This window comes from Lissotriton helveticus, chromosome 3_1, assembly GCF_964261635.1.
Source record: "Lissotriton helveticus chromosome 3_1, aLisHel1.1, whole genome shotgun sequence".
NCBI lineage: Eukaryota > Metazoa > Chordata > Amphibia > Caudata > Salamandridae > Lissotriton > Lissotriton helveticus.
In genome coordinates, this window is record NC_136061.1 from 933,578,749 (window position 1) to 933,604,068 (window position 25,320).

Genomic DNA, 25,320 nt, shown 5'->3' on the forward strand with positions numbered 1-25,320 from the left:
ACAGGCTGAATGGGGCAATGATTACCAAGCTCATCCGGGACCTTGACCCCCTGATGCAGCACCCAACAAGGAGGCCCAATGCCGTGCCCACCCATGTCCAGGTCTTGTGCTGCCTGCACCTCCTGGCCTCCGGAGGCTTCCAGGGGATAGTTGCAGTTGCAGGGGGGATGTCCCAGAGCACACTGTCCCGCTGCCTAAGGAGTTTTCTGGAGGCCATGCTGACCCGGCTACACCATTACATTACATTCCCAACCACCCAACAGGACTTGAATCAAACCAAGCTACAATTTTACAACATTGCGCAATTCCCCCATGTAATTGGATGCATTGACTGTACCCACATCCACATCTGCCCACCCACTGAGACAGAATACATGTACCGGAACCACAAGTCCTACCACTCACTGAACATCCAGATGGTCTGCAACGCAAAGACAATCATCACCGACATAGTGGCACAATACCCGGGGAGCACGCATGATTCCTTCATATTCCAGCACAGCGGCATGCACACACGCCTGGCCAGGGGAGACTTTGGCGAAGGACACCTTCTAGGTAAGTACACATGACAACAAACAGTACATCGAGACCATGTAGCTGTGCATAACAGGCACTCACCCTCTGCTCCTTTCATTCAGGTGACAGCACCTACGGCCTTCGTGAGTACCTCCTCACCCCATACCTGAACTCTGCCACACCACAGCAACGGCGTTAAAATACTGCACGCATTCACACTAGAAATTGCATTGAGCGGACATTTGGCCTTATTCCGCATCCTACACAAGACTTGTAGGGCCCTCAAATACCAGCCTGAGGTCTGCTGCCGCATCGTGGCCGTGTGTGCAATACTCCATAATATTGCTACGAAGCGGAGGATACCTGTGGAGATCTCTGGCAGTGAGTCGGAAGGGGACAACCGCCCACCTGCACATGTGCATCATGCACGCGGGAAGAACTCTGCTGAAGGTCACAGGCGCCACAACCATATCACGATGAACTGTTTCTAATGCACCCATTCCCCTCACACAACACTGCACTCATGCAGGACGAATGAAATAATGACATGAGTCGGATTAACTTGTGACTATAAATTCTTCAATAATGTGTATTTCAATTTTTTTCAATTTACAAGAGAACTGTACTCCCTCATACAGCCCCATGTTAGAGAAGAGGGCGTGCTTGTGTAATCAGCATGTCCCTGCTGGTACAGTACAATGAGTCACTGGCGCCTCTGGCCGGAAGCACCCAGTCGCCTTTCAGCGTCCTCCACGACACTAGTGGCCTGTGATGCTGCAGTGGGCCTGGTGCTGCGGCGGCGTTCAGTTACCAGCGGCAAGGACATGCTACTGTGACTCGAAGTGCCCTCATTGGCATCATTCCCCCCACTTGCTTGGCCATGGCCAGACGCCTGCAGACTCTGCACAGCTGTGGTGACTTGGTCAAGGGACCTGGCAAAGTCCTGGCAGCATTGCACCATCTGGATCTGCATCGCAAGAGAGCGGCGCGACAGTTGGGAGGTGGCATTTCCTATGAGATGGTTAGATCTAGTGTATGCTGACAGGCGGGTCAGCAGCTGGTGGTGGTGGCGGCGGGTGATATCCTGCTGGGACACCAGGATCTGGCTTTCTCACGGACAGCTGCGGTCATGGACTGCATGCATTCTGTGAGCTGGCCCACATTTCGCGCAGTCTTATTCAGCTGCAGGTGGATGGCTGCCAAGTGCCGTGCCAGCTGCTGGTGTACTGCAAGCATCCGGCGTTCTATGGACAGCCCAGGATCCCGGACATGGTCCCCCCTGCCAGCGCGTGTTGGGACTTCGCGCTGCTGCCTCATCAGTCCGCTGGACTGGGATCGCACAGTGGCTGTGCGCCGTGTCTGCCTCCTGGGTGGTGGTGTTGTGGCCTGTACCACTGCCATGGGTGTCATATGGGTTGTTTGCTGGGCTCCTGTGGCTGCAAGGGTGGCCCTGTCCACATGGGGAGGTGGTGGTACTGCTGCTGCTGGTTGTGATGGTCCGAGTCGTGAGGCAGGATGGCCCTCTCCCTCGGTGTCCTCAGGGTACTCCTCTATGTGTAGGGCCTCGATGTTGGTGCTGGGTTGTTTAGACGCACCTGTGATGTAAATGGGTGCATGATTAATGATATGTATCTTGCACATGGGTTGTTGCTCCATGCATGCAGGCTTGCATTCCCTGACTGGCTTTAGGAATAACTTTCAATTGACAGGTCTGGCTGTGTGTGGCTATCCGGGAATTGTGGTCACACTACAGGTCCCACAATGCAACAGGGCATTTCAGGTGTGCATGGCCTGTATTACTGGGGCTATCAAATAGCTAGCTCTGGAGTCATGGGCATTGTGAGGGGACTGGGTCGCAGTCGCATGGCACTTACCTTGGGATTGTTGGGTGGGTCGGGAGGAGTCCAGCCGGGTGACCCCCACGCAGGCTGCAGGATTGAGGGTGTCCTCCACCAGGTCTTCCAGTGGAGTGTTGGGTGCAACAGTGGGCTCTCCTCCTCCGGTGGCAAGTCGCTCCCCCAGCCTCTCAGCGATGCGTTCTTTGGCACGCCCTCTGAGGTTGTACCACCTCTTTTTTAGATCGTCGATGGAGCGCTGGGTCACTCCGACTGAGTTCACCTTTGCGCGGATGTGCAGCCAAATGCGCCTCTTGTCGGCCTCAGGCACCCTGCGGGACTCCTTTCGGAACAGGCGGTCATGGTCCTTTGAGACTCCCTCAATGAGGTACTCCAGTTCCTGCTCTAAGAATTTTATTTTCCTCTTTCTGCCTGGTGCACTGCTCCCTGCTGCTTCCTGGGACATTTTCAGTTGTTCTTTGTGTCCTGGTGTGGTGCTGCAGGTAGTCTGTTGTGGAGCTCTGGGCTGTGCTGCTTCCACTCTCAGGCTCTGTGTTCTAAATGAGGGAGGCTACTGCCTACTCCCTGGTTGTAATGTCATCATTATGCTCGAAATGCGACTTCCCGTTTTTGCGATCTCGCAATTAGCGAGATCGCAAATATGCGATTTAGGTAATTGCGAGTTCTCAATTTCTACATGAAAAACGGACGGATCTGCGTTTTTTTATGCGATTTTGCGAAAATCGCAATCGGCAATTGCGGCCGATTGCGATTCGCTTTTTTTACTCGCATTTCTTGATGCATCCCATTCTGCGAATTCTAAATTGCGATTCGGTATTTTTCACAATTTAGAATTCGCAGAATATGGGCTTGATGCATCTGGGAGATAGTCTCAAACTTGAATGTCTAGCGAGCACAAAAAAGAGACAATCAAGAGAAGTTAAATAATATTAATATATTTTCTTTAACATTATTGCCAAACGACTATATAAAAAAATTATTTTATGCTAATACCAAGAAGGATGAAAAGAGAATGCAATATGTGAACAACATCTCATATTGTTAGAAGCAAGGAATACCTAAAAAAAATCACAATACTGCAAATTACCTTGTACCTTCATAAGTCACAATGTGTACCTGTTGAAAAAGTAAAAGCAACACAAAAGGTAACAAAGAAATCACTAAAAGTATTGTATAATATTTCAAAACCCACTTAAGATAATCAGTCTTAAAAAAGAACTAGTATGTTGAACTACAGTCATACATAAAACATTAGATTATTCCAACCCTTATAAAAGTAACAGTATCAAAACAACTCTCAGTTTAAAAAATGCCTGCATATCGAGCATGATCGTCTCAAATTTCTCTCAAAATAAAGTGGAAACCAACCTTTGTGTCACAGTTAATAGACCAATGCTAAGAATCAATATAATGGGACACAAACACATCACTGGTGAACACGTGTTGCCTCGTATACTGGTAGAAGTTGGTGTCACCAAGTTTTATAGAGAAACTTGTAACATCAGCAAGTGGTCCGTATGGACTGCCCGCGAAATAGGCAACAGCCTGTCCGATTTGCGACGTGACTTCCATTTATCACTTATTTTTAAAATGTGGGAATGTTCTCTAGAGCACATACCAAGTACATACTGCAAAATATAAGAGAAAAAGATTTAGTTGAATCCACAATTAGATTCCTAAGAGCAGGGGAGCTGAGACTGAACTAGGGAGACATATGGGATGGGACCTTTGATAAAAGGCCTTCTTGGAGCATTTTTTCCACTCAAGGTGCGTAATTCCCAACAACGGCAAGTACACCTTTTATGAACCTTATGCATCCTATTTTCATGCCACTAGTAGTAACCCCATGTTAGTCACGTCATTGGAGGAGTGGACTCTTCGCTACCCACCCTGACGAAAGCCCAGGACCTCATACAGGCCGGTAGAACAGGGCTGAAACATGCTGGTGAATTAGGGTAATAGGACCATCATATCCTCACACCCTATAGCATATTTTATTTTTGCCCCCCACTCCACCAATAAAGGATACTAGGAGCGGGTGAGGAATGTAATCTTTAAAGTTATGCCCCCTCACACCCTATCTTCATAAGTGCTCCCTGGAAAACGGTTGAGCCCACCCTGACCTTTGGGAGTCGGGGTGAACCCAATTTGACCTTTGTCAGAGAAGAAAACAGAGCCAATTGAGTTTGTAGATAGGACTTTTTGCAAAGGAGCAAAGTGACTGATTTTTGGAAATGAATCTATAATAAACTTTATTATGGTGCATCCTTTTGTTTTTGGCAGGTCTACAATGTGTAGATATGTTGTCTGGTTACACCAAAGAATATAAAAGACGATATCTGGACTGAGTACTCTCTTTGGTTTAAGCCCAAACTCCACATAATAGAATATAATCTTTAAAATTTTGATGATCAATATGTGACTAAAACTGGTGCACTATGAGATCTACAGTTATGTTATGTTATGTTATGTTATAATTTTGTTAAGCGCACAGCTGCCCCAGCTAAGGGGCGTCCCGGCGCTGTACGTCCGATTGTACAAGATAGCAGATATAGGCAGAGGAGACAGAAACCCTAAGTCAGTGGAAAAAGGAAGGTCTTAATAGCTTTCCAGAATAACAGTAGGTCCTCAATACCACGAATGAAGACAGGTAAAGAATTCCACAATTTATCTGCCAAGAGCCGAAATGAACGGCCCCCGGCACGGCAGAGTTTAATCCTAGGTATAATTACCAAATGTTGACCCAAGGAGCGCAAGCTACGTTGGGGAACATACGGAATTAGAAGAGGGCGAAGTAGCTCAGGGCTGGTACCTTTTAGGATTTTAAACGCCATACAAAGAGTTTTAAACTGGGTTCTTGCTTGAATCGGTAGCCTATGTAAGGCTCTGCTAGTGGCTCTGGCGGAACATCTACGCAGGAGTCCCACAAGAGCACGGGCTGCCGAGTTTTGGACTCGTTGGAGACGCAAAATCTCTGCTTTGTTAGCGCCTAGAAGTAGAACGCTCGCATAGTCCAAGTGCGATAAAATCGTAGCCTGGACAATGAGCTGCCTAACAGGCGCATTAAAGAACCTCAGGATAGGGTGGAGGCCGCTCAACAGGCCCACACGCATCGCTGCTACCTTCTTCGTGTGGGACTGAAAGTTGAGACCCGCATCCAGCCAAACTCCCAGGTTCTTAACCTCTGGCTTAGATGTTGGCATGGTGCCTAGCGAAGCCGGCCACCAATGCTCATTCCAGAAGGAGATGTTTTTCCCTACCAGCATCACTTCCATTGTAGTGGCATTCAGTTGTAAACAGATGTCAGCCATCCACTGAGCAACTGCAGTCATCCCATCTCTAAACCTTGTGGCTGCTGTAGAAGGGCCTTCTGCTAAGGTGATAACCAGCTGAGTATCGTTGGTGTACGATACCAGCGTTCGGCCCCAATCTCTTGCAACAAGAGCAAGCGGTTGTACATAGAGATTGAACAGAGTCCGGCTCAACGCAGAGCCCTTCGGAACCCCTTGGCCGATGGAGTGGGCTTGAGATAAGAATGGCGGAGCCGAGACCCGGAAGGATCTGCCCGACAGGAATGCACGAAACCATTCCAAGGCCTGGCCCGTGATCCCAATTGTCTCCAGGCGGTACAACAAGATGTCATGAGACACCGTATCAAAGGCAGCGCTAAGATCTAATAATATAAGCGGTGCACTCTGACCGGCGTCAAGGATAGTTCTTAAATGCTCAGTGGTGGCCAACAAGGCAGACTCGGTACTGTGACCCGATCTAAAGCCATTTTGCGACGGGTCCAGGATGTTGTTAAGGGCCATGTGCCGAGATAACACCTCGTTCACATGTGCCTCTGCCAGTTTGGCCACCCATGGAAGCAAAGAGACCGGCCTGAAGCTATCAGGAGAAGAGGGATCCAATGTGGGCTTTTTAATGATAGGAGAAACCCAAGCCTGTTTCCAGGCCAAGGGTATTCTGGCTGTGGCAAAAGATAGGTTAAGTATATGACCTAGCGGCTTCTGAACAAGCTCCATAGATTCCATAAACTGTGCCGGCCTCATGGGGTCAGATGGAGATCCCGATTTAACCTTTTTACAGAGTTTCACGAGTTCCTCACAAGGAATCTCGGGTATAGCAGTCAAGGTAGAAACCCCCTCACTGACCGTGACAGAGCTCGGGACAGAGGAGAGCTGCTGGAATGTAGCATACATTTTCTGCACTTTATTTGTAAAAAAAGAAGCAAGCTCCTCACATTGCTGTGCCGATTTTACATAGGAGCCCGAGGTTTTAATGTTCTTCAGCTCCTGAACAATCTTGAAGATACATTTCGTGGGATTAGAACTATCCCTAATTTTTCGGCGTAAAACATGGCACTTGTGGGGCAGACCATTTTGTGATAGTATTTTAGCTTGGCCAAATAAACAGTTTTAAGGTCATCTTCATAATTCCTTCTCCAGGTCCGTCCGGCTCTTTTACACTCCTTTCTGAGGGCTCTCAGAGCCTCCGAATACCATGGATTGGAGACCGTGCTACGCCCCTTAACCCATCTCGCTGGAATAAGAGCATCAAGCCACTCCCCAATTCAGTCGCAGGAGGCGGTATAGGCAGCCTCAGGATCAACCAGATCCCCGACAGGAAACTCTCTCAGAAAGGCGTGAAACTCATTTAGTTTACGTTTATGCAAAAGCCTTTTAAACGTCAGAATAGTCCTATCAATCTTAGGAGATTCGACTATCTTCCAGTTACCTTTCAAGCAATATGACTAGTCATCAGTGAATCACGTGTAACTGGTAAAAGGACTCTGTGACGCGTTTTATTGGGTACAAAAAAAAGGTATTGTCAACAAAAATAATACTATCCACTTTTGGGATTTCTTTCTTTTGGCCCAATTAAATTTGTTCAGATTATATTTGTTAGTTTGAATGAGCTTAAGAAAGGAGTCCATATGGGTGAGTGCATTAGTAAAGTTCTTAGAGGGTATCATCTTTTCCTTCTAAAGAGTATCTTCTATTTCCAATACAACCTGAATATACTGTCTGCAACTGTATCGTGGGACCAGGGATTGCAAGTTATGATGAAGCCATTATTGTTGAAAGAAATAAGTCCATGGAGCCTGAAAATTCTTGGCATTTGGCTTGTTGTAGTATTTATACATTTCGAGTGATCCATTATTACAGTAATTTGATGTGATGCCCATAGAAGAAAACTCCACCATTTTTTGAAAGCTTCTATTATTGCTAGCAACTCTAATTTGATTTAATTTATGAGAAAGTATGTAACAGGATGTTCTTCTCCATTCTTATTTGTCTGTAAGAAAACAGTGCTATTGCACAATCAGAAGCATCAGTTGCCCAATAAAAGGCTTTGTGACATTAGGTGGCAAAAAATAGGTGCTTTTGATATTATTTTCCTCAACTCTGAAGAAAGCCCTGGAAGTCTATTGAGGCCTGCTTTTTTAGACGATCCCTTATGGCATTCAAGGTCTTGCAAAAGTTCTTAATACACTTTAATAATCCAATTAAACTCTAGGTTTCTTTTTATAGTAGTTGGATCTTTCAAGTTTAAGATTTGTCTGTCCTTCTTGTCATCAGTTGCCAAGCCATTTGCAGATAGAACAAAAACAAGATATTCAATAGATGTTTAATCAAAGACACACTTGTTTGGTTTGATTGATATCTAATTCTTTCTTAATCAAAGTAAAATTTGTCTTACATGTTATTTCTGATACTTAGAAAATATAAGAGTATAATGGAAGTAAATTACTTTTATGTGAAGTAATATGTCAGAGAAGTTGGATTCCATACATTTTTGGTAACTAGAAGGGGCATTACACAGCCTATACTCTATACTTGAGGTGCCCAAGTGACGTTTTCTCTTGATTCCTAGAACTGGCTTGCCGCTCTTCTCAATCTTTTTTGGTTCCAGGATGATAAATTAAAACTAAAGCATGAGAGAAAAGAAAGAAGGAGACCGGAGAAAACTCCAGTTCCTAAAAGTAAAAATTGAGGTCTCAAAAAACTCTTGGAAAAAACAGGCAAGTAGTCAAGACTGGAAACGGAACAGCAGTTGGTAGCTTCAACAAGCAGCACCAAGAGAGTCCTGAATGAGCAACCAGCATGGACCAAAGCTGCGACTCATTAAACCCCACCTAAGAGTACGATGCCCCCCTACAGTTGAGCATCAAGAACTGGATGACTTCTGGCACAGACTCAATTGCCCGCAAATATCAATGGACGAGAAGAAAAACCTACCGGCCCCAGTAACTAAAAAAAAGATTAGAGAGGCTATTAGGAAGCTTCCACGTAATAAAACCCCTGGCCTGGATGACTGCAAGGTGCCCTCGCGACTGGGACATGCAAATGATTGAGGGCACCTTGAATGAATCCTGTAACAGTGGCGCCTGGTAAAGGTCAGTAGAGAGCGTGGCTCGAAGTTATCAGCAGACGGGCGAAGGCACTGTGCTTTCTGAAATCAGCAGGCAAGTGAGAAGAGAGCCTTCTCTTAACAACTCTTTGAGGCAATGCACAGGCTTAGACATGGTTTAAATACTACTGCCCCCAAGTTGGCCGCCCAAATTTGCGAAAATCTCATAGGAATTCAGCAACTCTAGTGGTAATCACAACATACAAAGATTCAAGTCAAAATAGCTTAATTCCAGCAACCAAGGCCATACAAGTATTAACAAGACAAATTAAAAGTCATTATTAATGACTAAAGCAATAAATATAACAAAAAAACACAATTTGTAAATGAAAACAATATTTCACGTAAGTAGCAACGAAGATACGAGGTGACGCTTCGTGGAGCTTACGGGGGCATTTTCCGTGGACTACTGGCCCCAGGAGACAGCGGGGCAGCAAGTGTGTGCTCTAGCCCCTCTCTCACCACGGGCAGCACTTAAAAACAACTCGTGCCTTCTGCTCCAAGGGCGGGCCAGTCCTAGCCCGTCATCGCCAGGAAGAGGCAGGGTTGGGCCCCCTCGTTCAACTGGGCTACGGGGCACAAGAAATCAAGGTACTGTTTTTGCATCCGCCAGCTGGGGCCTGTTGGTCGTGTATAGGGAAACTTTAACTCAGAGCACGTCCTAACCGAGGAAAGTTGGACTCTAGAAATTCAAAGTTGGCTATCTCGTATTTGTGTAAACTATTTTCCAAATGGGGAAAAGGAAGTCAAGGGAGGGTGGGGGGCAGTAGCGAGTAAGAAAGGGAAAAAGGCCAAGAAAGTACTCCATGCAGCCAGTAATTGTGTTCTTACCAGAACTGAAGTGATAGTCAGCGAATGTGAAGAGGTTCTGGGAGCCAATAACACTACTGTATGAGATGATATTATTAATCCCCTCAATGAGGTTCTAGCCAATAAACCTAGAAGAGTAATTCCGTTGATTTTCAACAAACCACCTAAATAAAAAAACATTTGTTTAGTTCATATTCCAACAGATGAGGGCTTGAAGGAAACTCCCTCCGATGGAGTTTTAGATCAACCATCGGTTTTAACTACACAAGGGGCACCATATGTCTGTAAAGTTGACGAACAATTCCTCTGCTCAAATAGATTTGCAGCTTTAGAACATATTGTCGAGGGCACACTATCTGCTTCATCAAGTGAACACACTGCCACTGTCACTACTACTATGTAGCAACTAGTTGTAGTTGTGGTCTTACAAATAAGGGTTTGACACATAAAATCGAAGCAGCTCTAAGGAAAACGATAGAGGAGTTAACATGCAGAATTGACCACCCCTCCTCCTCCATAACCAGGCCACTTCCTCCGCATCCCCTATCTACCCCTGCTAGCTCTGCGAGGTTAGGTATTAGGTTACTGTTGGGAGAATCTCGGGGGCGGGGGACAGGCCACCTTCTGGGTTAGGCAAACAAGGCCATGGTCTCCCCCTTTCGGCCACTTTGCCCAGCAACATTAGATCTTATGCTGACACTGCCAAAAACCAAGGAGCCCCTGGCATGACCCCAAACATAGTAAGAACACAGAGCCCCATTACTTCCAATGTTAACTGGAACACCCAGGCTAGTTCAACTATTCAAGGAAGCACTACTCACTTAGGAGGCACGCTACCAATAGTCTATATGATGAAAGTTCCCAAACGCACTCACAGGCAAGGTTACGAAAATAGCGAATCCCTACACAACAAAGCTATCCACTGGTTGCGGCATGTATGGGGATGCAGGTCAATTATACGAGACAAATGGTCAGAGTAAGGAGGATCACATCGGGTAACTCCTTAGAGTTTCGCACCTCCACCCCAGAGCACTCAGCCATCCAGATTAGACGCTCCCCACTCTGGTCACTGCCGAGGATGCAGGAATACGAAGCGCAGGGGAGGGCGGGGGACGGGTCTGGACATAATACAGTCGACTGACTAGCCGATGTTCCATTACAGCATACCCCCACTGATTTACTTGGAGCTAAACGTGTCAAGATTGTTCCTTATCCAAGCATCTCCAATGTAGAAAGACCTAAAGGGGACAGACTTAACGATGACCGGGCAGGGGCCGTTGCCTGTGTCAAACATAGTGATGTGGGGGCTGTTGGGCCTAACCCAAGGGTAATTAATTTCCTTTCCTGGAACATTGCGGGTCTCGAGAAAAAAACGTACTCTTCCGGAGTGGAATGAGTTCATTGGGGAGTTCGATGTCTGCCTGTTCAAGGAGACTTGGAGCTTGGCCCCTTTGTTTAAATCAGGGTATACCACGTATTTTATTCCAGCCACAAGCTCAAGAAAAGGCCGCCCCTCGGGGGAGACTACATATTTGGATCAACATCTCCTTGAATGGGTCTATCGTCATGCAAAATCCCTTATCACAAGACATTTTACATTTGTCGATTAAAGGGCCAGTTAATGGTACAAATGTGGAGGTATTTAAAGTATATGCTAGCGGGTCGCCCGGCGCTCAAACATCAGCAACTATATCAGTATTGGAGCATGAGTTATCTTGCATTTCACCCCACTCCAACATCATTGTAGCCGGGGACCTCAATTGTACATAGGAACCTCTGAGCAGGGAGGACTTTCTGGGTACCAACGAGGAAGACAACAAACGAGCCATACCGATCCTCAACATAGCTCCTATTAAGAAGTGGTCACAGAGGGCCATTCAAATTAATGCCTTAACTTTAGGATATAATCTAAGAGCGGTAAATGGAAGGACACGCTCTGATCAGAGCGGTGCTAATACCTATAATGGGATAAGTTCCCCGTCCCGGATAGACTACATCTTGTTAGACGTCCGACTTTGGGGAGACCTCTTAAATATGGAAGTCAGGCATCCCTTGGACAGCGATCACAATACTTTATGTATGCAAATCAACAACAGCTGGGCACCCACCATTGAGCCACCCACCGCCACTTTAATGTCGTCAAAAGAGGTTTCTCCCTCTAATTGTAATCGACGCCTTAAATGGCATAAGGTTTTACACCAAGAAGCTAAATTGCAGGACATTAGGGAACTCATTGATCAGCAGATAGAGGAGCTTGAACTGACCAATGCTAATCCAGAGAATGCCCATACTTTTCCCTTTCCCAAATTCTATCAAAACACAATAGAAAGGTTGGGATCGTTTTTCATCATAAAAGAGAGTAGGGCTTCAAAAGGATGTCCTCCAAGAACCTACTACCCTCTGGAATTCAGCTTCATGCAGGGAAAAGAGGCAGGCACTATCTCTAGCTCTAAGGAAGAAAGACCCCTTGATCATAAGAGCAGCAAGAAAGGATTATGCCAGGGCACAAGAGGTAGCAAAGCGAAACTGGGAAGAGTCCCATTGGCAGGAGCTTAAACTTGCCTCACAACAAAAAAATACTGTCTTGTTCTGGGAGTTAATTAATAAAGGGACTCGAAAGGGATCTGACCCAATCCCAAATTACATCAAAGGGCAACAATGGTACAACCACTTTTCCAATCTATATAATGGTGACGCAGGCGCCCTGTTCTCCCAGACCGAGACCCCCTCCTCTACCTTTGGGGTTCTTTTACCATCGGATCCTTTCGAAATTCATGAGGTAGATTTGGCAATAGAGAGCATAGCTCCCGGGAAGGCTGTGGGGCCCGATGGCATTCCCAGAGATTTACTTTTGCACGATCCAAAACCTTGGGCCCATTTTATTCTTCTTTCCATGAACCTTATCGCTAGGGGACATGATGTTCCTGATTCATGGAAGGGCGAGGAGGTAGTAACAATCTACAAAAAGGGGAATAGGGAGGACCCTGCCAACTGCAGGCCGATTAGCTTAATCGACGTGATACAAAAGGTGGTTGGCAGGGTGCTCCTTATGAGGATAAGGTCCTGGATGGAGAATGGGAATATCCTCTCACACTTCCAAGCAGGCTTTAGACAGAAGGTGGGCACGATGGATCAGGTCTTCAGATTTTTCATGATACACTTTCGATCTCTTCCTACGCGCCAAGCTTTGGCAGGTGTGTACGATCTGGGCATTCCCCCTCTGATCCTTTATTTTATCATACGCCTCCACGCGGGAAACTACGCCAGAATCAGGTGGGGCTCACAGGGGCAGTTGACGGAGAGGGTCACGGTGAATAGGGGGGTACGCCAGGGTTGCGTATTGGCCCAACCTTGTTTTCTCTCTTTATGAATGGGGTGGTAGACCACCTAAGAGAGGACCCAGCCGATGCTCCCACCCAGGCCGGAGAGAAATCTCCCACCCCCCTATTCGCCGACGACACCCTCCTGATATCCAAAAGTCCGAGTGGCCTGCAAAAACTCTTAGACAGGTTTAGCCTGTTTTGCATTTCACGGGGGTTGTCAATTAACATCAGCAAAGCTAAGCTGATGACACTATCCCCGTCAAAGCGCTTCAGAAATGGTATTATGCTTAATGACACCCCGCTTTATATAGTCGAGTCTTTTGACTATTTGAGAATTCGGGTCACCAATTCTATGAAGTGGAGTTCCCATATGGCCAAGATGCTCCTTATGGGGCTTCGAGAATAACACCGATCTTGTAAGATCGGAAAATACGTTTTTTAGAGGTTTGGTTTCTCTCCCAACCTCTACTCCATTGAAGCCCATACATCAGGATATGGGAAAACGCTCTATCAGGGACATTGCCCATCTGCGCCCCCTACTATTTTGGGACCGTATAAGAAGGACTCCCGAGCTGGCCAATTATGCTGCTGGCCTAAGCGAACTAATAGCAGCAGATACAGGCAACAGGATCAAATGGATTTTTAATCTTAGGCAGCTTGTATCTGATATAGGGTTTGGTGAGGCATGAGCAAATCAGACTCCACCACCAAAACAAGATTTAAAAAGTGCATATTGGAAATGCATACAGGCAGAGGAAGCACGTACTCCTAATCAGGGGACTCTCACTGAGAAGTTCTTGGAACACAAACCTGTCCGGAAACTTGAACCTTTTCTTGATTTCATCCATATTCCAAGGGACAGGGTGCTCTATATGAAGTTGAGAATCAGGACTCTTCCGCTAGGAGAAACGATAGCAGCCTGGAAGCAGCGTAATCCATCAGCTGCTTCTTGTCCTGTCTGTGTAGCCCCCATTGAGTCTACCGCCCATTTCCTCTTTGCATGCCCAGCATACAGGTCTGCAAGAACCAAATAGCTCAAACCCATTTGTAAAAAGCTGGGTTCTAAGAACTATCGGGTGGCGCTACGCATTTTAAAATCTGACACCTCCTCCCTCACCTTGGTTTGTGGTGTAGCAAAATATTTGGGTTGTGCATGGTTAATACGTTCTAAGCTCCTAGCGAAAAGCATGAGTCAGGGAGTGTGCAAGTCCGATTGCCGACATATTGTTTTTATCGTTATCAATTTTAATGTTTTATAGCAAATATATTTATAACGAAAATGTTTTTGATGAATTTATCTATTAAGTTGTATGGTACAATGATCTGTTTTAAATTTATAAATTTGGGATGTATATTCTTTTATGATAATTTTTATCGAATAAAGTACATACAACACCTGGCTTAGATGGCCTACCAGTGGAGTTTTACTCTACCTTCTCAGCCCGATTAGTCCCACAACTTTTACAATTATACCAAAGAGCTTTACAAGTAGTCAACCTACCCCTCACTACGATGCAAGCATTAGTGACCACTCCCAAAACCAGGTAGTGGTCCCAAAGACATCACAGGCCACTATCATTACTGAATACCGAACATAAAATACTAAGTAAAGTGCTTGCCCGGCGATTACTCCCATTATTACCACGACTAATACATATTGACCAATGCGGCTTTGTACCAGGTCGTAACGCATCCTTAAATATAAGGCGACTATACCACGTAATGGACACATCCTCAGATAATCTTCAAAGAGCTGGGTGCATTTCCTTAGACTTATGGCAAGTGTTTGACAACCTTATCTGGGAATACATGTTAGTAGCTTTTAGCAAATTTGGCATTCCCCTCAATTGCCTGCAATGGGTGGGGGCGTGGCTTGGCCGGCTGCAAGATGGCCGCACTTTGAGTGGGCTCTGCCGGCCAAGCGCTTTCATCCGACAGAATCCTGCAGACATCGCACTAATTATTACGCTACGCCACTGATTTCTACCCACGGGGAGCATTGTGCACCTACATGGCCTGCTCTGGTGCTTCCACACGCCTCCCCAGCGGAGATATCTTCCTCGTGGCTGGCGCTGGGCTCCTGTGCTGGGGATTACCTGCGCCTTTGCCGGACCTGCTTTTCCCGGTTGGACTACGCCGCTGCAGGGCTGCTGACTGAGTCCGACGTTTGGCCCCCGACTTCCGCGGTGAGTCGCGCCTCTGCCCGCGGGGTTTGCCGGTGGGGCTTGGGGCCGCCTGCTGTGTGGCCTCGTCGTGTGGCACTGCTAACTCGTGGGGGCCTAGTAGAACCATCCCTGCCCCATGCGGGTGCAGCGCTGCCGGTGCTCTGCTGTAGGAGCGGTGTGCCCCCGCGTCTTCTCCACTGGTTTCTCCCCCCTTGGTGTGTGCCGGCCCCTCCAATCAGGTGCGTTGGGGCTTGCTTGCTGCCATGACTGCACTGCCCAGAGCGCCTCCCCATCAGGGCCTGGCTGAGGCCTGCCTGCCGCTCCCGACTCCTGGCTCCGAGCCTCGCTCGTGGGAGGGGGCGGAGGGAAGGCTGCTGCTTCTCTCCCACGACTCTCCTGCATGCCCGCCTGCCTGAGGACGGGCTCTGTTGCCCTGGTTGGTGCCCTGGAGTTCTGTGGCAGACCTGTGGGGCTGCACTATCTACGTGGGATCCCTTGAAGCTTGGCTCCTTTAGGCCTTGTGCTCCGGTCGCCGTTGGGCCCGGCTGGGTGGCTGCTGGGGCCCCACCCCACTTGTATCGGCCTGGTCTCGCCCTGGTGAAATGACTCATCGCCTGCAGGTCTTTCCCCGGAGGGCCCTTACTGCCGCTCCCCGGGGCCCGTCAATTGTCCTCCCCTGCTTGGGTACTGGGACGTACTGCCCCTCACGAATTTTACAGACTCTGTTAGGTGGTCCCGGGCACGCTGGGTCATCACTGCCGCCCTGCCTGCTCCCTCCTCGCCGCCGCCCACACTAGCCCGTACGGTATCGCTGCGGCAGCACCTGCATCCCCCTCACTGACTGCCGCCTCTGCCCCTGTGGCGCTGCCGGGACTGCCTGCGCCCTGCCCTACATTCTTGTCTGATATTTGGCCACGCCTGCCTCTTGCGGCCCTACTTTGCAGTGCGTGTTGCGGTTCGCCGCCATCTCTGGAGTGTTGCTGCTTGGCTAGATGGCCGATGGTGTGGTGGACTATCATCCTTGCTCCACGTAGGAACTAACCTTTGACGACTCCGGTGGTGCCCTCTCACGTCTGGCTCTCCTTGGGGGGTTCGGGTCTGGTTGGCTGACTTTGTAGTCCTGTTCCAGAATCCGCTGTATGCCCCGCTCTCCTGACATGCTGGCCTGGAGTCAAGGGTGGTGCTGACCCTGGTTGTGCCGCCGTTCGTCCGGGCCTTCCTGGTTGCTTCCAGGTGCTTCACGCCTCCTCCTCGCTGCTCCCAAGGGTGCCTCTAGTATACCCCCTGGAGATGTTTTGGGTGTAATCCATCCACCTCTCGCTCCCTCTTGCCGCCGGCTTTTTGGGCTGCTGTGTTTCTGGCACTTCTTCACTCCTCTGGTCTGCTCCCGGTCGTCTGCTGGGGCGTTCCACCATGGGAAAAAGCGATTCAAAACAGCCCAAGATTGCTTTCGAGCTGCGCAGGTCTTTCCGCCAAGACATTGCGTGCGCCGAAGGTGCAGATTCTGCTATTAACATGGAGGTCCCCCCGTCCTGCGAGGACGATCTCAAGGCCATCATGCTGGACGTCAAGTCCACGGTGATGGGTATTGCCGCCCAGCTGGACCAACTCTCGGCGCGCCTGGACACGGTGAAGTCCCGTGTCGACTCCCATGACAATCGACTATTGCATGTTGAAACCAGGGTCTCTGACGTGGAGCATGCTGCCACCCAGGATTGGCAGAAGCTGTTACAGATGGACAAGATCCATGCCATAATCTGGGACAAGAACGAAGACTTGGAGACCCGCTCCCAGAGGTGTAACCTCCGCATTACTGGCCTCCCGGAGTCAACAAATATTTCCAAGATGGAGGACTTCGTGAAACAGTTGATCAAGGAACTATTTGGTGATGTCCTGTCCTCGGTCTTCATCGTTGAGCGAGCTCACCGTTCTCTGGATCCCTGCCCTGGCCCCAGCCTATCTGCCCTGGCCCAGCCTACCTCCATGTCCTATCATACCTAAGATCTTGAATTACCGGGACCGGGACGCCATCCTCCGGGCGGCACGTGACAGGGGCGCCATCACCCACCAGTGTAACGTACTCTCCTTTTACCCTGACTATACCCTTGCAGTGCAGGCCGCTCGGAGAGAATTCCTCCCTGCCAAACGCATCCTACTCCAGCATGAAGTCTCCTATTCACTGGCCTACCTGGAGAAGCTGAGAGTCCGCCAGGGGTCAAAAACACTTGTTTTCCCGAACCCTAGAGAGGCCCTGGTGTTTGCTAAAAGACAGGACAAGGTTGCCCGCTCTCCTCCCTCTACCTCTCAACCTGATGGGTCTGGCCGCCTCATCGATAACGACTGAGTAGTGCATTATTCAGGACAATTTCTTGTGGCTGCCGTGTTGGTTGCAGTCGTGAACACTGCTCTGTTCTGCTGGTGAAACGCTCCTGAATCTTCGACCAGCGCCGTCACCCTGAAAGCGCTATTTGGCAGCGCTGGTGACCTACTGCTCGCGTTTCCCGCTTCGCGGGAAACACTCGTGTGTGTGGGGTTGTAGGCGGCTGGAGAGTGAGGGAAACATCAGTGCCCACAAGCCATCTGGGTCAGGAACAACTCCCCGCCACGCCCCCCTCACCTGCCTTCAATTGCGCTGGAAGACCGCGCATCGCGGGACGCGCGCGGGCGACGCCGGGCTAAGCCCGGGCAAAGGGCGGGCCCTCTGTGGCCCTCAGTGGCCGAGGTAGGCTGGGCTGGGCCCGGTTATTTACATTTGGTGCATAAATATCCGTGTTGCGTTCAACACGAGGCCTCATTCTGCGAAATTGTTGCATAGTATTTGTTTGGTGCTCCATCGACATTTACTGGAGGGCAATTGCTCACTCCCCTCCATACTTAAATCTTTTTTACGTTTTATTATATTTTTAATTATATTCCTTCTGGATATACACTTTTATTTACGACATCCTCTGGAAAATTATCTTACAAGATGACAAAGAAACTTCGCTCTGGGAGATTAGTGGGGGGAAGGACTTGTGCTAAAACAAAATCCAACCCACTAAGAAATAAATCTGTGAACAATCCATTACTAAAAGGACAATGTCAGCTTTTCGATCTGTGGGAAAAGCAGTGGATCAGAAAGTATCTGTTGTTGAAAATGATGGTTATCTATCTGGCGCACTTGTGGTTCCAGCGCAAGTTGCTGATGAGTCGGCTCCTCTTTTACCAATGTTAGACCCTTTCCAAATTGAATCCACTGCGAGGTCCTCACATGTACATCCTGAGGCTGATGGTGTTACTGAGTCTCAAGTGTATTCTTTGGATGAAAAACAAGTTGTCAATTCTCCAACGCCACTGGCTCCTACAATGTATGCCAGGTCGGGTGGAGATCTCTCATTGTCATCCATCGACCTTGAACTCTGTGGCCGCTACATGAATACAGGTTGTGTGAAAGCCTTAGATGCCTCTAAGCCATCAGTGGGTGCCACCGCATCTGGGTTATTGTTATATAGTAGCACTCCTTCAATAAATGTGCAGGATATGTCTGCGTTGTTAAACGCTTCTATGAGCCCGGATCTCAATTTATCAGGTATCTGCCCTTCTGGTGCCGTGGGCGAAAAACCTATATCGGAATCTTTGATTGCCCTGGAACATTTGTTATCCTCTATACTATGTCTCTTGGGCAAATTTGTGGGCAGCTCTGATTGTATCTTGGATTCTGTTACCAAAATATTGAATACAATGCTGCAAAAGGCTCCTGAAACGAGGAGTGTGCCCTCCACCGTAGCCGATATCAGCCTGGCAACAGGGAATGCAAATGTACTGGCAGAAAATTCTGGTATAAAGCCTCCAGTAATAGCTCAAGAAAAAATCGCTATGACTCAGTTTGTTTCCGCAGCGTCTAATTGTGTAAAGAATTCCGGCCTAGAAATAGAGGAAGCAAATTTGTCTACTCCAGTTTGTAAAGTTGCACAGGAACTATTCCCAATTTTTATCCCGGAAAAAAAAGTCCAACAAGATGACGACCAAGAAATAAAAGAAAAAACCCACCACCATAGAAATGTTAAAGGAAAAAAAAGGAAACCTGTGCGAAAATATAGGAAGAAAAGACAAAGGCAGATTTGCTTTCAAAATTCAATTATCCTAACAGACAATGAAGATAATGCCACTGACTTTAATATGGTAACCACAAATCTGGTAAATGTGTCCTGTCTTCCAGTGATCAGTCGTAATACTCCACCCACAACCGTGGAAGTTCTACCTCAGAATGATGCTCATGTTCAGACGGCCCCTCCCATGGTAGAGACAAGAATTTCTTTGCGGTGGAACTGGGGGCTCTTAACCCTTTTGCGCCTTCTTTTGCTCCCATGGATGGGGCCGGTGTATGCCTTCCCCTTTCTTCCCATGATAAATCACCTATCTCTTATGTGGATACTCTGGTTTTGGACTTTTCTCCCTTATTTGATGTAAATTTGCCCTTAAATAGATCCTGGCTGCTTAAATGTTTTAGTGACTTGGAAAGTCTTCACCTTATCCAATCAAGTGATATTGAGCTGGTTACTTTGTTAGGTGGAGATATTGTATCAAGCATAAGGGTCAAATTTTACTCTAAAATAATCGTAAATTTGATATTACAGCAAGCGGAGAATTTCCAATGTAGAGGTATCGATGTTCTGCCTTTTTTCAGTTCTGGTAATCCTCTGTCACCTCACAGGATGTCCCGAAAGGGTGATGGGCAAGATGGGGTTTCGTTTCCTCTTGCAGATCTAAAGATCTGGGTCTCCAAGGGGAAACGGTTGGTTTCGCAGGCAGCGCCTCTTCCACTAATTCCGATCTCTTTGCCATCAGAGGATAATCATCGGTGGAATTGGCTGCATAGTGCCCTATCTACCAAGAGCGTAGATAATTCTAAATTATTCCATCATCTTTAATAATCAATTGAAAATCATCTCCTGGAATGCAGCCGGGATACATAGCAATCCAGAGAAACTTGATTTTCTATTCTCGTTAGGAGCAAATGTGATCTGCATCCAAGAAACATGGTGTTCCAATAATATACATGTAGGGAAGGATTACTATGTATTAGAAGCGCCGGCTATCCCATCCAGGAAAGGTCATGCCAAAGGGGGAATCGCTTGCCTATTATCTAATAAACTGCACTGGAGATTCTCGCATTACGTTGACCCAAGTAATCTCTTTCAAGCTATAATAATAGCAAATCTACCTAGCTTTGTAAATAAGTCTGCTGTCGTAATTATTAATGTGTATATCCCTCCTGAAGAGAGTTTTAATATTTTGTTGAAGCATGTATTTCAGTATATTGGACAGATTAAAAATGTTCCTACTCCACCTGAAGTTATCTTAGTTGGAGATTTAAACTGTAAAATATCTAATGCTAGTTTAAATCTATTTAGAAATAAGCCCAAAGAAGAGGCATATGCTATCCCACAATCTATCTTTCCAGATAAAATAATAACCAACAAAAGAGGGAAGATTCCTTTGGAAGAATTATCGGCGGTCGAGGGGATTATTGTAAATGGAAGATTTCCCTCTGACGTGCCCGCGAAATTCACCCTTAGATCTCCTTTTAGCGTCTCAATTCTTGATTATGTGATTGCAGATTATGATATTTTCTCACGCATTCAGGATCTTGAGATAGCTCCTACACCTTTGAGTGATCATAGCATCATCACTATAACTCTTTCTTTAAAACCTCCGCCTAGTGACTCTTGGTCCCTTAACAATAATAATGTTACTTTTCATGGATCTTCGGGTAGAAGTTTTTGGAACCCTACCGCCATTGCAAGTTTGCATGGTATTTTATGCAAAACTATATTAGAACTTAATGACTGGTATGGGTCCGAAATTGATAATTTTGAAAAATTTATGAGGAAGATCATTTTAAATGTAAAAAAGGTCACTTGTTCTAGGAAAAAGGTCTTTTTTCCTAGTGCATTGCGCATCCTGAATAAGGAAATAAATAAACTAGTGCGTGACCAATTTTTAGGTAGATCAGATGAATTAGCTAAGGAAATATCGAGGTTAAAAAGAAGGAGAATTAGATTAAAAGCGAGACTAAAAAAGGAAAAGGAAGACTCAGTATGGATAAATTTGCGTGAAGCAGTAACACGGGGCAAACCCAGAGAATTTTGGTCCATAGTTGGGAAGGGATGTGGCACTAGAAAGAGCCCTCTTCCCATCCCTATTCCCGAAGAAGTATGGTCCTCTCACATCCGGAAGCTGTATGCAGGGAATGTAACATCACCGGCAGATAGTGACCCTGATGTAATATCTAAGGCTCCGGCTTCTTATCCAACAGAGAAAATAATAGAAATGGCTATTAAGAACATGCACTCTTCTGGCGCAATGGGACCAGATGAACTACCTATGACGGTCTTAAAGCAGGAACCATTGCTATGGAGTAAGATCCTTTATCCATTGTTCAAATCCTGCTTTGACACAAAGAATGTCCCCGCCTCGTGGAAGGGAAGTATACTGGTCCCTATTTTTAAGAAGGGAGCTAGGGATAATCCTATGAACTACCGTTTGATTGCTCTCCTCGACTCAGTTGGTAAGGTCTTTGCCAAATGTATTTTAATTCTACTTGAAAACTGGATCGAGGAGAATAATATTCTACCATTCGAACAAACGGGTTTTCGCAGGGGGCACAGTACATTAGACAATCTCACCACTCTCCATGTGATTGCTGATAAATATACACGTGTGAGAGGGGGGGTGGTGTTCGCTGCGTTCATTGATTTCTCCACGGCGTTCGATAAAGTTGACCGTCGAACGCTGTGGAGAAAGCTAGCTGCCCTGGGTCTACCACTTTATCTTTTGGACCTCTTACGTGCTCTACATACGGATACGTGGTGCAGCGTTCTCCAAGGGGGCGAAAGGGGTCTATCGCGTAGAATCCCATCCGCGAACGGTTTTAAACAAGGTTGTCTCTTGGCTCCACTATTGTTTTCCTAATATACTGTAGATCTTCCTGCTTCCTTGTCAGCCTGTGCGGGTATAGCCCCGGTGGTTGGGGGGTCTCCTATTTCTTGTCTGATGTATGCTGATGACATTCTTGTTTTAGATTTAACCCCGAAAGGTCTCGCCAATCGGCTGCAAGCTTTACATGTTTTTGCTGATTCTCATTACATGAAGATTAACATTCCTAAAAGCAAAATTATGTGTATTGCCGGGAAAAAGAAGTGCCGTTCTGCAAATTATGGTTGGTGCATTGGAGCTCAGAAATTGGAGGTCGTTAAATCTTATACCTTTCTGGGCAAAATAGTAGCGGCTAATTTGAGTGAAAGGCCCCATATTGAGCTTAGTTCTCGCAAAGCCCTTGCTCACGGCAAAGGTTTAAATTCTCTTTATCTTTCCACCGGAAAAAGACACCTTGCCTGTCTGCTGGAGGTGTATAGGGCAAAGATACCCCCTACGTTATTATATGGCATAGAACTTATAGATCTGAAGCACTGGGCTTTTTGTCATAAAATTGAAGGGAAACTCTTAAGATCTCTATCTACCCTGAACACCGCCTGTTCTTTGGCCGCATGTAGGCTTGATCTCGGCCTCAGGAGCAGTTGGGTCCAGGGACTATGTGCACTAGTAAGATGGGTGGCCTGCTTGGCAAGAGCAGAATTGGGGACAATGAGAGCCCTTCTCAGAAAGGAATTGTTGGGCAACTTTAAAGAGTTCTCACGATTAGTAAAGAATTTTAGAAGGGCTGTGTCTCTTTTAAAGTTAGATGAAAGTGGCCTGTTTCTTCATTCATCGTCACAGCTAAAACTCTTGCTAAAACAGGCATCGTGGGAACTTTGTTTTCAAATAGATAAGAATACAATACAAGAAAAAAGGGGTCCTGACCTCCTTCTTAATTCTTATGCTATGAAGTTGGCCCAGCCCTATGCCTCTTGGAATATGCCTCATGGTGTGCGTAGATTTTGGTTCCTTTTACGTTATGATCTTTTGCCCTTAAATCTACTTTTGTCCAAGTGGTATGGAACCTCTCCGTTGTGTAACTTCTGTAACTTAAGCACCCAGAATCGTATGCATGTCTTGTTGATTTGCCCCGCACTCCGCCCATTGCGGCTCAAATGGTTAAAACCAATATGTATCCAATTGGGTATTTCAAATGTGAATATTTTCTTACAATACTTATTCTGTCCTCCAAATGAAATGTTTTGCTTCCACATTTTTAATTTTTTTAAAGGTTTCTTAGCTATTTATTAAGATGTTTTGGTGCGGACTGACATTGCTTTCTCTTGTGTATTTGTCAATGGATGCATTTTGTTTCTTGTGTATTGATTGTATTTTTTTGCTTGTAATATAATTTGTATTTGAATTTTATGTGGCCCTCGTTGAGAGCCAAAACATAATAAATAAAATTGAATAGTGTTGTTATTGACTACTGTAGGTGTGTATGCTTAGCCCTGCCCCCACAGGATGATTCCCTCCTCTCCCACTGTTCTTCTTTTTCCTGGTTGCGGGTTCCTGGGGTGGGGTGGGTGGTCAACTCAGCCTGATTGGGGGGTTGGAGTGGGTGTGGGGTGGTTGGGGTTTGCTGATTTGGGGTTGCTCTGTGGGGTTGGGGGGAGTGGTGGCAGGAAAGCGGGATGTTTGTTTCCTCTATTGAGGAGGCGGCTTCAGACTGCTGCCATGCTATTGCCCAGTTTTGACTTCGCATGCTTAACCAAGGCCAATGTGTTGTGTTTTGGGGCGGCTTTGGTTTGCCGCTGTTTTGTTGTTTAATGTTGTTCTCACATGTTTTCCTATTGACACTGTACTGTGCGCATTTCCATGGCTATCCTTGCTAAATCTCCTAGGTCATGTTCCTCAGTGCATCTCAGCATTTTTTGCCTTTGCTCGCTGGTTGCTGATTGAAGGTCGACATGTTGCTCCACCGGCCCCTCCCTCCTCTACCATGCTCCATCCCTTAGGGTTTGTCACACGCTTTGCTTGTGTTGCCCACGGCAGGGCCTCGGACCTCGCCTGCTAATTAGCTGCTGGTGCGCTCTCCTTCCCCTGCCCGGGCTGTTGCCCCCCTTCGTGATCAGATTTGTGATGCCTGATTCCCCCTCCCGCGTTGCTGGACTGCCGCCGCCCTCCCTCTCCCTGCTCCATGGGTGTGCTGTGCCCCCCTTCGCGCCCCATCAGCTGGGCTGCATGGTAAACCTACTCGCACCATATCCCCATGACGGATGTAGTGTGCTGGTCCTGGAATATCCGGGGCTTGAACGATCACCGTAAAGCCCGACTGATTCTTTCTCACCTACAGCGGCACAGGGTGGACATTTGTCTCTTGCAGGAGACGCACCTGCTGCCCGGGACTATTTCTAGACTGCGCTCCCGGTATTGGGGGGAATCCCACTCCGCCACCTACTCTTCCTATGCCAGGGGGGTTTCAGTTCTGATAAGACGGGGCCTTCCTTGGCAGACCACCCGAGTGATCCAGGACCCAGAGGCAGATATGTGATTCTCCATAGCATGCTCTTTGCACAGCCTGCCACTTTCGCCGCGGTCTATGGCCTAAATTGTGACGACGCAGAATTTTTTGCCCACGTATGGCACCTCATCTCTTCCTGTGGCCCTGCTGCTATCCTCTGGAGGGGGGGCTTCAATGTTGCTATCTCCGCTTCCTTGAATAGATCCGGGTCTCTCTTGTCTCACCCGCGTGCTACTGCAGCTCTCTTATCCATTCTCTCTGACAATGCTCTTTACGATGCCTGGCCCCACTCTCATCCCGATGTTCGGGAGGGCACCTGCTTTACTGGAGCTCGTGGTTGTTGGTCGCGCATTGACCTTTGGTTGACCTCGCCAGATGCTTTGTCCTGGCTTATAGACTTGGTGCACATGGCTCGCACCTTTTCTGACCCAGCACCAGTCCAGATTCGCATTCGCCCTCCGCATTCCCCACGTCGGGCCTTTACTTGGCGCCTCCCTCCTATGCCCTTCGCGATACTGTTTTTAGCGCGGACATCCAGACAGCGATCACTAACTATTTCGATCTCAACGCGGGCACCGTGGACTCTGCGTCCACCCTCTGGGAGGGATTTAAGGCCGTCATTCGTGGCGAATGTATATCTAAGCAGGCCGGTGTGCTTCGTTCTATTCGCGCCACTTTGGCAATACTCGAGGTGGAGATTCGAGATCTAGACGCTGCCCAGGCGGCCTGCCCCAGTTCTGAGACGCTAGCCCTTCTACGTAAAAAACACACTGAATTCTCGGAGGAGGCTGGATGCGAACTGTCCTTCCTGGGCA